This window comes from Eulemur rufifrons, chromosome 2 (assembly GCF_041146395.1).
Source record: "Eulemur rufifrons isolate Redbay chromosome 2, OSU_ERuf_1, whole genome shotgun sequence".
Taxonomy (NCBI): domain Eukaryota; kingdom Metazoa; phylum Chordata; class Mammalia; order Primates; family Lemuridae; genus Eulemur; species Eulemur rufifrons.
Genome location: NC_090984.1, coordinates 74286703 through 74302131, shown reverse-complemented (window position 1 = coordinate 74302131; position 15429 = coordinate 74286703).

Genomic DNA, 15429 nt, shown 5'->3' with positions numbered 1-15429 from the left:
TAGAGAGAAGATCCCCAAACAAATTGTACTTGAAAAAACAGTGAGACATAACCAGACATGTAGCAAAAATTAAAAAAATAACAAGATGATTCAATGGATTAATTTTCCTTCTCTGAAATTTTATAGGATAGATAAACATTGCTAAAAGAGAATAAAAATTGTAATAGGAACAAAAACAACTATGTATTTAATTTTACTGACTACTTGAGATTTTATTCTTGACTTAAAATACCATACATTGCAAATGGAATTATAATATAACTATTATATGAATGTCAGCTTCTTAAACTATCTTTTCTGCCCACACCTGCCACAGAGCACAGGTGTGTCTTATTTAGAGCAGTCCTCCCAAATTAACAGATTTAGCATTCATCAACGATTTCCATAGAGAATCTGGTCTTATCCTTGTTGTCTTTCCCAATACTCTTCTGAGTTATTTCAAAGAGGCCAGCATAGGAGGGGGCACATGATTCACTGAATCCTCTACCTTTAATCCTATTCCTGCTGTTACTGGTTGTGTTCCACTGGCCCTGCTATGAGCTGAATGTTTATATCCCCCCAAAATTCACACGTTGAAACCTAATTACAAAGATAATAGCATTAGGAGGTGGAGCTTCAGAAGGTGATTAGATCATGAGGGCAGATCCTTCATGAATGTGTTTAGTGCCCTTATAAAAGAGGCCCCAGAGAGCTGCCCTGTTCATTCTACCCTATGAGGACACAGTCAGAAGGCACAAGCCATGAACCAGAGAACCAAAGAGTACACTTTACCAGACACCAAATCTGCTGGTGCCTTGATCTTGGACTTCCCAGGCCTCAGAACTGTGAGAAATACATCTCTGTTGTTTACCATTGACCTAGCCTCCGTACTTTGTTACAGCAGCCTGAACAGATAAGAAAAGCCCATTCCTAGTTCTGCACCTCATGATTTACTTTCTACATCTCTGCCCTTGGCAAAGTCCTCTTTGGATTACTGAACCTTTTCATTCATTTCTGTGTAGCAGCCCTTTCTTTCAGTGGCCTTTTCTACAGCGATATTTTTGGCCACATACTATTTTCTTCTTTATTTCACACCCTGGCTCTTCTGTATGTTTCATAGATCTTTCAAGGATTGTCTAACGAGGAAGTGACAAGAAGCAGCTTTTAAATTCACAAGCAAAATTAATGCTATCTCCATCATTTAAGAGTGGCTGCTGAGTGTGGCTCCAACTTTTCACTTACAATTAAGTTTCTCTGGGAAGTTCTATTGTCTTGTCTTCGAGCCTTGCCTACATCTCAGATTCTCATCAAACAACTCTGTACACATCTTACAAACAACTGTGGACTGGATTAAATTAGGGGCTATTTTACTCAAGAAAATCAATGATTGTGGCCACTTTGGTGTCCCAGAACTGTTCTTTACAGTTCAGAATTTCCCTGAAACCTCTGTGACAATAGGCTGGTTATGTCCAAAACATATATCATTTATGATCTAGTTAAAACATCATATTAAATAGTGATTATTTTTCCTTGCCAAAATATATAGATTTAATATAGAAACTTGGTTCTGCTTTTAATTCTGTATTTTTCTCTCATATTCATTATATTTTTTGCTTTCTATAGAGAATTTACTTTTTACATCTGCTCCATGCAGATAGAGATAACACTGACAATGTGTTTTTATTCTATTTTATTTTGTCTCATTTTAATTTGAAGATTTGTCAAAATGTCATCTACCTGAATAATATTGATTTCTCAGGAGTGCTATAGAGTTGGCAATATCATTTTGAGTATTAATAACTCTCTTTGAGTAATTTTTTAAGTCAATAAAAAGCCACATTATATTTGCTATGGCTTTAACTGTTTATAAAGCAGTTTTGAACACTCTATGTTCTATAATCTCTACAAGAATCCCCTGATGGCAGGTGCCAGAAAAAATGCTCAACATCTCTAATCATCAGGGAAATGCAAATCAAAACCACAGTGAGATATCATTTATCTCCAGTGAGAATGGCCTTTATCAAAAAGTCCTCAAACAACAAATGTTGGCGTGGATGTGGAGAGATAGGAACACTCATACACTGCTGATGGGACTGCAAACTAGTGCAACCTCTGTGGAAAACAATATGGAGATTCCTAAAAGAGATACAAGTAGACCTACCATTTGATCCAGCAATCCCATTAGTGGGCATCTACCCAAAAGAACAAAAGACATTCTATAAAAAAGACATCTGCACTGGAATGTTTATAGCAGCACAATTCACAATTGCAAAGATGTGGAAACAACCCAAGTGCCCATCAATACATGAGTGGATTAATAAAATGTGGTATATGTATACCATGAAGTACTACTCAGCTATAAGAAACAATGGTGATATAGCACCTCTTGTATTTTCCTGCATAGAGCTGGAACCCATTCTACTAAGTGAAGTACCTCAAGAATGGAAAAATAAGCACCAAATTGGTTTTAACTGATCAACACCTAAGTGCACCTATAGGAATAACATTCACTGGGGGGTGGGCAGATGGGAGTGAGGAGAAGGGGATGGTTATATACATACATAATAAGTGCGATGAACACCGTCTGGGGTATGGACAGACTTGAAGCTCTGACTCGGTGGGGGGGAAGGACAATATTTGTAACCTAAACATTTGTATCCCCATAATATGCTGAAATAAAAAAAAAGAATCCCCTGAAGTAGGCAGAATAAATCGTTTTACACAAGGTCATTTAAGTGAATGGTAGCAGTCAAAAATAGAATCTAGAGCATTTGTGACATATACAACCTTAGAGTCATTCTTTGCTTTCATTCTATTTACATTTTATCTGTCATCAAACTTGTTGCCATTTCTTTAAAAATAAGTTAATCTATTCTTCTTTCTCATTTATATTACCAACCCTGTATTTATCAACTCATAGCCAGAGTAGAGTAATAATCAGCCAACCCTTTTCTCCCTTCCTGCCCTACCACCAATTTCAACTGCATATCATGGTCAAATTAATCTGCCGATAATACTATTATTATCTTATGACTTCCTTATTCCAGTGTTTCAAGGGTTCATTATTGTCTCAAGGATACATCCCATACATCTTAGCCTGCCTTCCACTTTCTCCTTAGAAATCTTGGTAGCACTGACTGTTTCATCCTGAATAATCGGGGAGGTGTACCGTAAAACACTGCCAACCTCAGAATCAAAGAGACCTCAGTAAAGTCCCTCCTGCCTCTTCCTGCCGTGTGACCCTGGCATGTCCATATCCTCTGTTAACTCAATTGTAAAATGAAGACAGTTGTACTTAAGCCACAGTATCATTTTAAAATTTTGAGGTAATCTATAAAAATACACTGCATATAATAAGTGGTTGGAATTATTGTTTATTATCAAAGCTTATTTTCTACTATTAACACCAATTTGTTTCATCTTAATGCAATTTAATAATCATATGAATATACTTTTTCTTGCCACATATAATATATCACCCTCGTTTGCCTACTTGTGTTATGTTGAATCAAAATCTCCTAACAGGTGGAGACAAGAAGTTTGAAATTAAAAAAAGCTTTGGTGAAATAGCTTTAGGAACTCAATAATTTAGCAAATTGTATCATAAAAAGTAAATGAAACATATTACTAACAAAAAGTATCTTTTAGACATTTAAATTTCACTAACAATGAAGGTGAATGAGTAGAATTTCTACTTTGATAGAGGTTATTTATAATAATACCAACAAATATGCTCAAAATGGATGCATCAAAGTACAGAAAGTAAATGAAGAGAAAACTATCTCTGGATATTGTCAAATATGATGAGTTTTAGTTGTAAAATCAATCAACCACGGAAAGATATTAATCTTTGCTGTAATAAATTTGAAAATTATCAGTGAAAAACAAAACGATTCTTAGTATATTCAAATATTAGTTTGCTATGTCAATCTCCTACCATTTTTTTAGTTCCTCAGAAAGGTAATAACATATTTCTTCTAGCCTCCATTAAACTTTTATAAGATCAATGATCCCAGCTAATGTACATCTTCATTGGTTTACCAGTTGCTTATTTTTATATTCCATCAGTAAGCATATTTTGCATTTACTAGCAATAACTCTAAATATTTCAGTAACTCACAGTCCATTAAATACAATTAGTATAAAATGCCTGCAGATGACAAAATGAGAAATTAAGTTATTAGCAAATCAATCAAAGAATATTGCAAGGATAACAGAAGTGGATAATAAGAGTTCCATGATGGTGAATGAAGGAGGGTTTGTGAAAGAAAGTGTGTCTGATTGCTTTAACAACTGGAGATAGGGAATGCTGGAATCACAGGTCTGTTCTCTGATAATGACTCACACGCTACATGGCATTTTACAGCAGTGGGATAACAGTAGTATGTTCACAACAAGAAGAAAAGAGTAGATTTTCATTATTTTAGAAAATAGTTGCATGAGATGATGTGGTGAACATGACTCTTCTTAACTCTATTAGTCCCAATATTGAACTAATATAGTAACAATTTGCCATTATCCTTATAAAGCTTGAGCACTATTAGAAAATTCTAATTTTCTTGTCTGAAATGGAGATAGATTTCATAAGATCATCCTGAGTAATATATAAAATAAAATATGTAAAATTATCAATTCAATATGAAACTTCCTAGTGTGTGGGCCAAGTCTGCTGCATCCGCAGCCTTCCACATCTCAATAATAGCCACTTTATTTTTCCAGTTGCTCAGGGCAAAAAACTCAGACTCATTCTTGACTCCTCTCTTTCCCCCACAAGACTACATCCAATCCATTAGGAAATCCTCTTGGCTTCACTTTCAAAATACACCCAGAATCTTTTAGGTTTTCACCACTGCCACCTCCACCACTATGATCCCAGCCTCCTCATTTGTCCCTTGGTTCATTACAATGAACTGCATAAATCGGTAAGTGTATACAGTTGCCCTGAGCCCAGCTCTCTCTACAGAACATCCAGATGATTTGCTAAAATATATCCCATCATGTCACTCCCTGTACTAAACCCTGCCATAGGGAGCCATTTCAAACAGAGGAAAAATTCCTTACATTGGCTTGTGGTCACATCTCATTCTACACCAGCCTTGCTCACTCCTGTCCCAGTGATCCCGGCCTCCTCAGTCCCCAGCACAGTTTAACATGCTGCCCACAAAGGAGGGTCTTGGCTGTGGCAGTTTTCTCCACCAGGAACACTCTTTCACCAGATACTCATGTGCTGAATTCCCTCACATCCTTCAAATCTTTGCACGAATCTCCACTTTCAACCCTGTTACTCTGCTCTTGCACCCCCAGTCCTGCCCACCTTTAGCTCCTGTACTCTCTATTTCCTAAGCCTCCTGTAATGTTTCTTTTATGTTCGTTTCTTTTATCCCATTGTCTCCCTACTAGAGTGTAAGTTCTACAAGGGCAGGTAGGGGTCTTTTTTAATATTTTGCCCACTGATATATTTCAAGCCCCTAAAACGGTGCTGGAATATTATAAGTCCTCACTATATGTTTAAGGAATATAATATGGAGGAATGCTCTATAAACTTGTTAACTCTATAATAACAGGGTTTGATAATGGTATATGTGCAAGAATCTTTACTTAGGCAACAATTAATAATTCTCCCTTCTCTTTTCTACCCAGCAATTGAGTACTCTATCAATTTCGTGAACAATGAGCTCTACCCATTCACAAGAAATGCACACAATAAAGAATTAGAGATCTTACTTTTTATAAAAGGCCTAATAATAATAATTATTGTTTAAAGTTCTAAATCATATTAACTAAACAATTAAAATAAAATATGTAAAATGAAACACACTATATTATATTCTATACTGTATTCTTTAAAGTGGTTTTCACTCATAAATTTCTTAGTAGTGAGTTGGGAATAGTTCATTGAAATGAAAAATTAGAATCTTTTGCCAATTTGAAGCAGATTCAGATAGACTTATACTATGAATCCAGAATACTATGTACTTTTAAGGTGTTTACAGATTCTTTTCTGTAATAATATTGCCATTATTGCTAGGATTTACTATTTGTTCTGCACATATTTATAGTGTTTTCTTTATACTTTCTTTGTTTTTCTTGCATTCTGTTTTTTTTACTTCTGCACCCTGCACTTGTGATTCTCTCTTCTGCACAACTATTCCTTCCTTCCTCTTCTTAAACTCTTCCACCTCCAATGACACAGATGCAAACTATATTATATGGTCTTCTCAGAGTTAATCTGCTTTCACTTCTAAGACTAAACTGTTTCTCTGAGAAAGACAGACTTATTTCCATTAGTTCCATTACGATAATTCTTTGGAGCAATACAAGAGTTGCTTTTCTACAAATCAGATCTCTTTTTCATGTGCTTTAAAGCATCCCAGCAAACTACTTGCAACATCTCATTGCTTATAACCCTTCCAGGAGCAATACAAATATATTATGTATTAAGACCCTCTTTAAAATAGACCATATTTACTGCATTTCCTTTTTACCAACTTTCTATTATACCAATTAAGTTTTTAATTAAAATTGTAGTCTTTGCCCTTTCCCTTTATACCATTTAATAATACAGGAGTTCATATAAATCTCATAGTCTTTTTTTATTTCAGAATATTACAGGGATACAAACATTTAGGTTACAAATATTGCCTTTGCACTGCCTGAGTCAGAGCTACAAGCATGCCCACTGCCCAGACAGGGCGTACTGCACCCATTAGGTATAAATTTATCCATAACTTCCTATGCCCTCCCACCCACCCAACTCCGAGTGAATGTTACTTCCATATGTGCCCATAAGTGTTGATCAACTAGTACCAATTTGATAATGAGTACATATGGTGTTGTTTTTCCATTGTTGTGATACTTCACTTAGAAGAATGGGCTCCAGCTCCATCCAGGGTAATACAAGTGGTATTACTTCACCACTGTTTTGGTGGCTGAGCAGTATTCCATGGTATACATATACCACATTTTATTAATCCATTCATGTATCGATGGGCACTTGGGTTGTTTCCACATCTTTGCAATTATGAATTGTGCTGCTATAAACATTCAAGTACAGATGTTTTTATTATAGAATGACTTTTCTTCTTTGGGGTAGATACCCAGTAGTGGGATTGCTGGATTAAATGGTAGTTCTACTTTTAGTTTTTAAGGTATCTCCATATTACTTTCCATAGAGGTTGTACTAGTTTGCAGTCCCACCAGCAGTGTATGAGTGTTCCTATCTCTCCATATCCATGCCAATGCATGAAACCATAAGAATTCAGGAAAAAAATGTTGGAAAAACTCTTATAGACATCAGCCTATGCAAGAATTTTTGAAGAACACCCAAAAAGAAATCACAGCAACAACAAAAATAAATAAATGGGACCTGATCAAATTAAAAAGCTTCTGCACAGCCAAAGAAACTATCATGAGAGTAAACAATCTACAGAATGGGAAAAAATATTCACATGCTATACATCCAATAAAGGTCTAATAACTAGAATCTATACAGAACTTAGGAAAATCAGCAAGAAAAAAATCAAACAAGCCCATTAAAAACTGGGCATAGGACATGAACAGAAACTTTTCAAAAGCAGATAGACTAATAGCCAAGAACCATATGAAAAAAATGCTCTAATCATCAGGGACATGGAAATCAAAACCACAAAGAGATATCACTTAACTCCAGTGAGAGGAGCTTTTATCAAAAAGTCCCAAATCTCATAGTCTTTAAAGAAAAATATTTATACAATATTCTTGCAGCAAGTTGAATTATCAGTAAATGTTTTCTCTTTATGACATTTCTCATAATGTCATTTATGGGTGTGGATTTATGTATGTATGTGTACATATTATGTAGGGATGCATTCTATTATTTATTTGTGTCATTTTATGCTGCCAAATTACTCCATATCCTCTAGATCATATGAAATTATTCATCATCTTATGGCCTTACTGGAAACAATGGTAGCAATCCCAATTTCCTTTCACTCTGTCAAGAAACTTACTTATATTGTATCCATGCATTGCTTAACAATGGAGCTATGATCCTACAAATGTATCATTAGGTGATTTTGTCATTGTGTGAGCATCAAAGAGTATACTTACACAATCTTAGGTGGTACTACTACTCACCTAGCCCATATGGTACAATCTATTGCTCCTAGGCTACAAACATGTTCCCTTACTGAATACTGTAGGTAATTGTAACACAATGGTAACTATTTGTATATTGAAACATATCTAAATATAGAAAAATAACAGTAAAAATACACTATAAAAGATTTAAGAAATGATATCCCTGTATAGACCATTTACCATAAATGGAGCTTGCAGGACTGGAAGTTGCTATGCCTGAGTCCGTGAGTGACTGGTGAGTAAATGTGAAGGCCTAGGACATTACTGTATATTTCTGTAGACTTTATAAACACTGTATACTTAGGCCACACTAAATTTATTAAAAATATTTTTTTCAATAATCAATTAACCTTAATTTACTAGAACTATTTTATTTATAAACTTTCAATTTTTGAAAACATTTCTACTCTTTTGTGGTAACACAGCTTAAAACACAAACACATCATGCAACTGTACAAAAATATCTTCTTTATATACATTTGCTACACCCTTTTTTCTAATTTTAAATTTATTTTTTTACTTTTAATTTTTTTCATTAAAAACTAAGACACAAGCACACATATTAACCTATGCCTACACAGGGTCAGGAACAATGTGTTTTTCTGGAATACCTCCTGAAGGACTTGCCTAAGACTGTTTTAAAGTTAACTGTTTTTAACAAATAGAAGGAGTACACTCTATAATAACAATAAAAAGTATAGTAAATACATAAACAAGTAGCAGTTGTTTATTATTATCAAGGATTATGTACTGTACATAATTGTGTTTGCTGTATTTTTATACGACTGATAGGACAATAGGCTTGTTGACACCAGCATCACTACAAACAGGTGAGTAATGTGTTATGCTACTACATTAAATAGGCTACAACCTCACTAGGGGATAGAAATGTTTTAGCTGCATTATAATTTTATGGGACCACCATTGTATATATAGTCCATTGTCATTGACCAAAACCTTGTTATATGATGCATGGTTGTATATGAAATAACAGATTACAAGATAAAGATATGGGTAGTGATAGCAGTTCAACTTTTGGAGGCCTTGTCAAACTGGTTGGATCTTGATGGTATTTCCCTACTTTCTACAAAGTTATCCAAAGCTAGGCATATCTGACCTCTGGGGTGATACCAAAAACAGATAAATAAATAAATAAATAATACTCGATCATAAAAAGAAGCTTGTTCTGGTAGTTTTCTGTGCAACTTAATGGACTTTATAAGCTTAGATCAAAGTACTATCCAAATATCTCAGTGAGTAAGATAGCCTTCTACTTTTTTTCTTTTTGCTGAGACATTTCCCCAGTATTTTTTCATACTGAGACTTTGGCAATTCCTCTAGTCACAAAGCTGAATTTAAGAGTACAGAGAAAACAATCTTTTAATTAATCAAAATGATAGAAATTATCTGTGTATGCTTATATGCATAGGTTTATGTATTTGCTCAAATTAATAAATATCACTACATATTTTATCACAGCTAAACAACCAATTGTAAGATGCGCCAATATTATACTTTCCACTGAGAGAGAGTAAAAAAGCTGCTATAACTGTCAGATGCCACTGAATGAAAATAATATGCTGCAATTACAATTACAAACTTCTTTCAGAAATGTTAAAATGTGAATAAAAGTTAATGTTAGATTAGACAAATCAAAGGAAAGAATATTACTCCTTCTTATGAACAGAAATTACATATTTGGGTAATACACAGATAAATATGATTCATCAGAATGATACTCAGATGGATATCATATTATGTATCAGATTTTTTGACATTTCTAGCATACTAAGTTTACCGACTTTAAGCTTCACACGCTCTTTTATGGAATGACATTTTCTATTCGAAAGGATATCCTAGGGCAGCCATTTCATTATGTGTGAATTATTTGCAGATGCAACTGGTATTTTACATGTAGGGTAGACGATAAAGGATATTAGATTACGTAATCACTGACCATATGACAGATTATTGTTCTGGAATGTATGATCCATTCTGCCTCTCCTTCAGCACTCTCCTTGTTCTGCAGGGGCAGGAAGTCTAGAACATTTTTACAGAATTCATTCGATATGGATTTCAGTTTAAGTTTTTCATAAAAGAAAGGCTTTGCACAAGTTTTATAAGACAGAAGAGAATAAAATGACACTCTTGCCCCAGAAGCTCATAGGTGATATGCTGGAAACCACTCACTTATTTGTGGCAGCCAGTTAAAATCAGCAGCAAAGTTTCCTGTGATTCCTGCTTTCTGATTTACTGCACACTAGCCCCAGCCTCTCTGACCTTCAGCCTACAAGCTTTTAACTCCCCCTATTAAACATCCTTTTCCTTGAAATACTTAGAGTGATTGCTATTGTTCTGAAAGTAATACAACTAATAAAATTATGTAAATAATTTTCTGAAAATAATTCTGAAATACTTTTGTTTAGTCATTTGATTTTTCTGTTCCTAATAAAAATTATATTAAAAAAAACCTTTCTCTACTTAATTCAGTTTGGTTGAGTTTGTCGTACTGAAAGATTCATTTTTTTTTTTCACACCACTTTATGGCCTCCATTATTTCCTGATATAAGCAAAAATGTAAAGTTATACATATGAAAAATGAATTAACAAAATATTTATCTTATTGCATTTAATATGTTATAATCACTTTGACATTCTTAACTTTCACATTATATTTTCTAGAATGAAAAATTAAACAAATAAAAAAATCTTGACAAAAATCACACAAAACAAAAACAATAGGTCTTTCCCTCTCATCCTACTCCATCATTTGCCCTGGGAAATGGGATCTCCACCTTATAAAATGAGTGATAGCTTAGAAAATGGCAAGGAATTATATTGCAAAAACTACTTATTTATAATGATTTACATTTAAACCTGTTTCAATTCAATTTACTTCCATTTCAAAGAATCAAGGTGAAGAATCTCTCACATAAATTAGGATGATCAGTCCACCATAGTATTAGGTTATTAAATGTGAAATGTCCAATTTCGAATCAAAAGTTTAGTTTATTGTATCTCAAACAAGAAGCAGTACAATTAATCAAAGCATGAGCCTAAACTATCTACATAGTTTTGCCATCCTAGCAGTAACTTGTTTGTACCAGCAGCAAAGAAGCCTGGAGATCAAGTGGCAACAAAATCGCAACAGACATTTTTCACAGCTTTTTGAGAATTGAATATTTTCCTTGCAAGAAGTGGTTCAAAGCCTGGAAGAAGTGGTAGTCAGTTGGTGCAAGGTCTGATGAATACAGTGGATGACAGGGTTCCCAAGTCCAGCCTCTGTACTTGATCAGCATTGTTTATGTAATATGTGGTCGAGTATTGTCTTGCAAGAGGATTGGCCTGGCTCTGTTGGACAATCTCGGCTGTTTAATCACAAGCATCCTCATCATTTCATCCTATTAGTTGCAGTAGACATCCGCTGTAATTGATATTGACCAGGTTTCATGAAACTGTAGTGGATAATACCAACACTGGACCACCAAACAGACATCATTAGCTTTTTTTGATGAATATTCATTTTTGGACTATCTTTATCCAACCATTGTTCCAAACACTTGTGATTGACAAGAAGAATCCATTTTTCATCACATGAAACAATACAGTATAGAAATGGCTCACCTTTATGTTGTGACAGCAAGAAAGGCAAGCTTCGAGATGATTTCTCTTCTCATGCTCATTTAATTCATATGGGACCCATCTATCCAGCTTCTTTACCTTCCCAATTTGTTTCAAATGGTCCAAAATTGTTGTAATAGTAATATCAAACCTGCTGCAAATTCACATGTAGTTTGAGATGGATTTGCTTCCACTACAGCTTTTAACTCATCATTATCCACCTTGGTCTCAGGTTGCTAATGTGGCTTATTTTCAAGATTAAAATCACCAAAACAGAACTTCTCAAACCATCAACATACTTTGAATTCATTAGTCACATCCTTCGCAAACACTTTATTGATATTTTGAGCTGTCTGCACAGCATTGGTTCCAGGACAGAACTCATATTCAAAAATAACATGAATTTTTGACTTATGCATGGTTTCACAACAATTGCTCTAAAAAAAATTTGAAAGATAATCACAAGTTAAAATGTGCCTTTGAAAGACTGAGGATGTACCTTCATAATAACAATAAAACAAGAAGTGTCAAAGTGAAATGTAAGATATATCAACTGTCAAACTTAGTACTTAAAGAAATCAGAAATTTCACACTTAATAACCTAAAATAGGTAGTCTGCAGCATTATTGTCTTGTTTTTTTATATATCTAAGAAATTATATCTTAATTTCAAGAAAGAATTTCAAAGTATTTCAATTGTCATCTCGTTATCCCTTCATGACCATTCACAAAAGAAGTTCCATCTGTCCCCAAAATGAGAAAGATATTTAAAGTAAAAACATTAATCACAATAAACTACTTGAAGGGGAATTTTTGTCTTGTCTGTGTCAAATCAACTTATCCACCATAGAAGGACCATTTTTTAGTGTTAAATTATTTTACTTATAATCATTAGCAGCTTTGGCATTATGTAGTCATGGTTGCATACTAACATGCTTAATTTAAATCAAATAACTTCCTAAATTCCATATCTCATATTCTTATTGAAAAACTTTTCTCTGATCATCAGTATCGATTATGCCATTAACTTTTTGATACAAATATATCTCAATTTACTTGTGATATTTTCAAGTATTACATCAAAGGTAAGATTAATAGTCAAGAAATAATTATGATTTACTACCACATACATAATCTGTCTAGTTCTCCCTGTTATTGTTAATTTGAAAATTACAAGTTAAAAAAATCAGAAAAATTAATAATGCTATTGAAATACAGCCAAAGAGAAGCTACACAGTTTTTATCCTACATCACTGAATATTTTGGCAGGGATTTCAAAACATCGTTTTTGTTTGTACAATCACAGTTTATGTTACTGGCTCTCAGTTACTGTTACTAAATATGGGAATCAAATATAAATGTATAATTGTGTGACATTCTAAGAAATACTCACCTTCTTAATCTCATTTATATAGACTAGTCAGATTATTTGAAACAGCCAGAATACAACAGCCCCCACTTATCCACGGGGGACATATTCCGAGAGCCCCAGTGGATGCCTGAAACCAAAAATAGTACCAAATTCTATACATGTCATGCTTTTTCCCATACATACCTATTATAAAAATTTAATTTATAAATTAGGCACAGTAAGAGATTAACAATAATAACTAATAAGAAAATACAACATTTATGACACTATGCCAGCATCACTACTTTTGAGATTTGGGACCATTATTAATGCAAATAAGGGTTACTTGAACATGATCTGATTATCAATCTAATAACTAAGAGGGCTATTAAGTGATTTACAGGTAGGTAGCAGACAGCTTGGATCTGCTGGACAAAGGGATGATTCGCATCCTGGGCAGTATGGAGCAGGACAGCACAAGGTTGCATCACACTACTAAGAACAGTGTGCAATTTAAAACTTATGAACTGTTTATTGCTGGAAATTTCCATTTAATATTTTCAGACCTCAGTGGACCTCAAGTAACTGAAACTATGGATAAAGGGGGACTACTGTACTAATTTGAGTCTCTCCAGTATCAGCTATTTCAAAGATAAGGCGAGACTCAATTTGGGTTGCATTTTTGTTAACCATTTATTTCCAAATATGCCTTCCTGCTTATACTTAAGCATGTTATTCTGCTGTTTTCTGGGAAAAATAAACATGCTTAGGGGATTAGGACATCAGAGGATTTGACATAAAGATAAACAGTATAAAATATAAAGATATACTTCTCCCCTTGTATAGATTATCCATATACTTTGTGAAATTACAAATATCTATTCCCATGTTTGAATGTAGAAATTGGGACTGATATATGAATTAAATTACAAATACAGTAAAATACAAATATGTTTGTGTTTCACATGGATTATTATTTAAATTTACTTCATTCCTATATCAACTGTCTGAGAAATAGATTATAGTCACTTTTTAAAAGACAGGTGACCAGTGGCTGTAGTAAAACCCAAGCACTTTGTCAATTAAAACTCTTGATAGTAACTAATTGGTATGCCTTTATCAAAAGACTACACATGTACCCTGCCTTGACACCAAAGCTAATTAGTTAGGATAGTCTATTTTCCCATGGAAACTCTATGATTCTAGCAGTTACTTCTGTTCTCTAAAAAAAAAAAAAAAATCTGAGGGAAGGGATGGTGTATATAGGGAGGAAAATCTTACTATGCTTTCACAAAACAATTTTCTAATTCACTCATGACAAATCACTAGGAGAATATCACTTAACTCTTACTTAGTTGGAATGCTAGATCAGACAACACCACTTGCCCATTTTTATAAGCAAAACAATGTTTTTACAACAATAATTGTAATGGTAATTACTAGCATATATTGAGTACCTACTGGAAAGCTAATCCTACCAAAGTATTTGCATGTGTCATTTTTGTTTTTTTTTTTTGCTGTCTCAGAAATACTGTCAGCTACGTGCTGTTAATTCTATTTTACAGATAAACTAGTAGAAAGATTATTAAAGAAAGCAAGCAGAAGTACCATTCATATGAGATCCAACTTCAGAAGTTAAGCTCTAAAATTCTGCAATACATCAGTGTCTTGACAGCTTATTCATTATGGAAGCAATATATCTTGCTTAAATCATGATTTGTTTCCTTGTCATCCTGGAAAAGTACAGGCCAGATACTACCAAGGAAAAATAAATCTTTGATCAGTTTCAAGACCATCCTAGCAAATCTATACTATGGGAATAATTTTATAAGGCAGGTTTTGTGAAGAGGAGAATTTCTAAATTTCAAAGGTCCTACTTGACCAAGATAGTTTTAATTTCTCCCTCAGCTTGAATAAACTTTAGACAAGTTTCTTCCTGACTCTGGATGTCCCTTTTCTTAGGGAATTTACTTTAGAAAATTATTTCCCTGCCTTTTTAAGATATAAATCTTCTACAACACAGAAATGTCTTTCTCAAAGACATGGGAGCCATCCCTCGGAAATAGAATCATCAAAAAAGATAGATTCTCTAATAACCTTTTCAAATTCTAAAGATGTTGTGAATTTTGAACTATTTACCCCTAAAAGTTTTTTATAACATATTTTCAACTAAACAATAATACATTAAAAAAAGAAAAAAGAAAAAAAAAAGATAGATTCTCTATTTCCCAGTCTCTGTGGAAGGGGAGGAATCTAACTTTGATAAGTGACAGTTACTAAGAACAGATAACCTAATCCTATTGACCAACCTCCCCTCTAACATCCTTCAGTAATTTTCCATTAGCTCACCTCAACATCTAA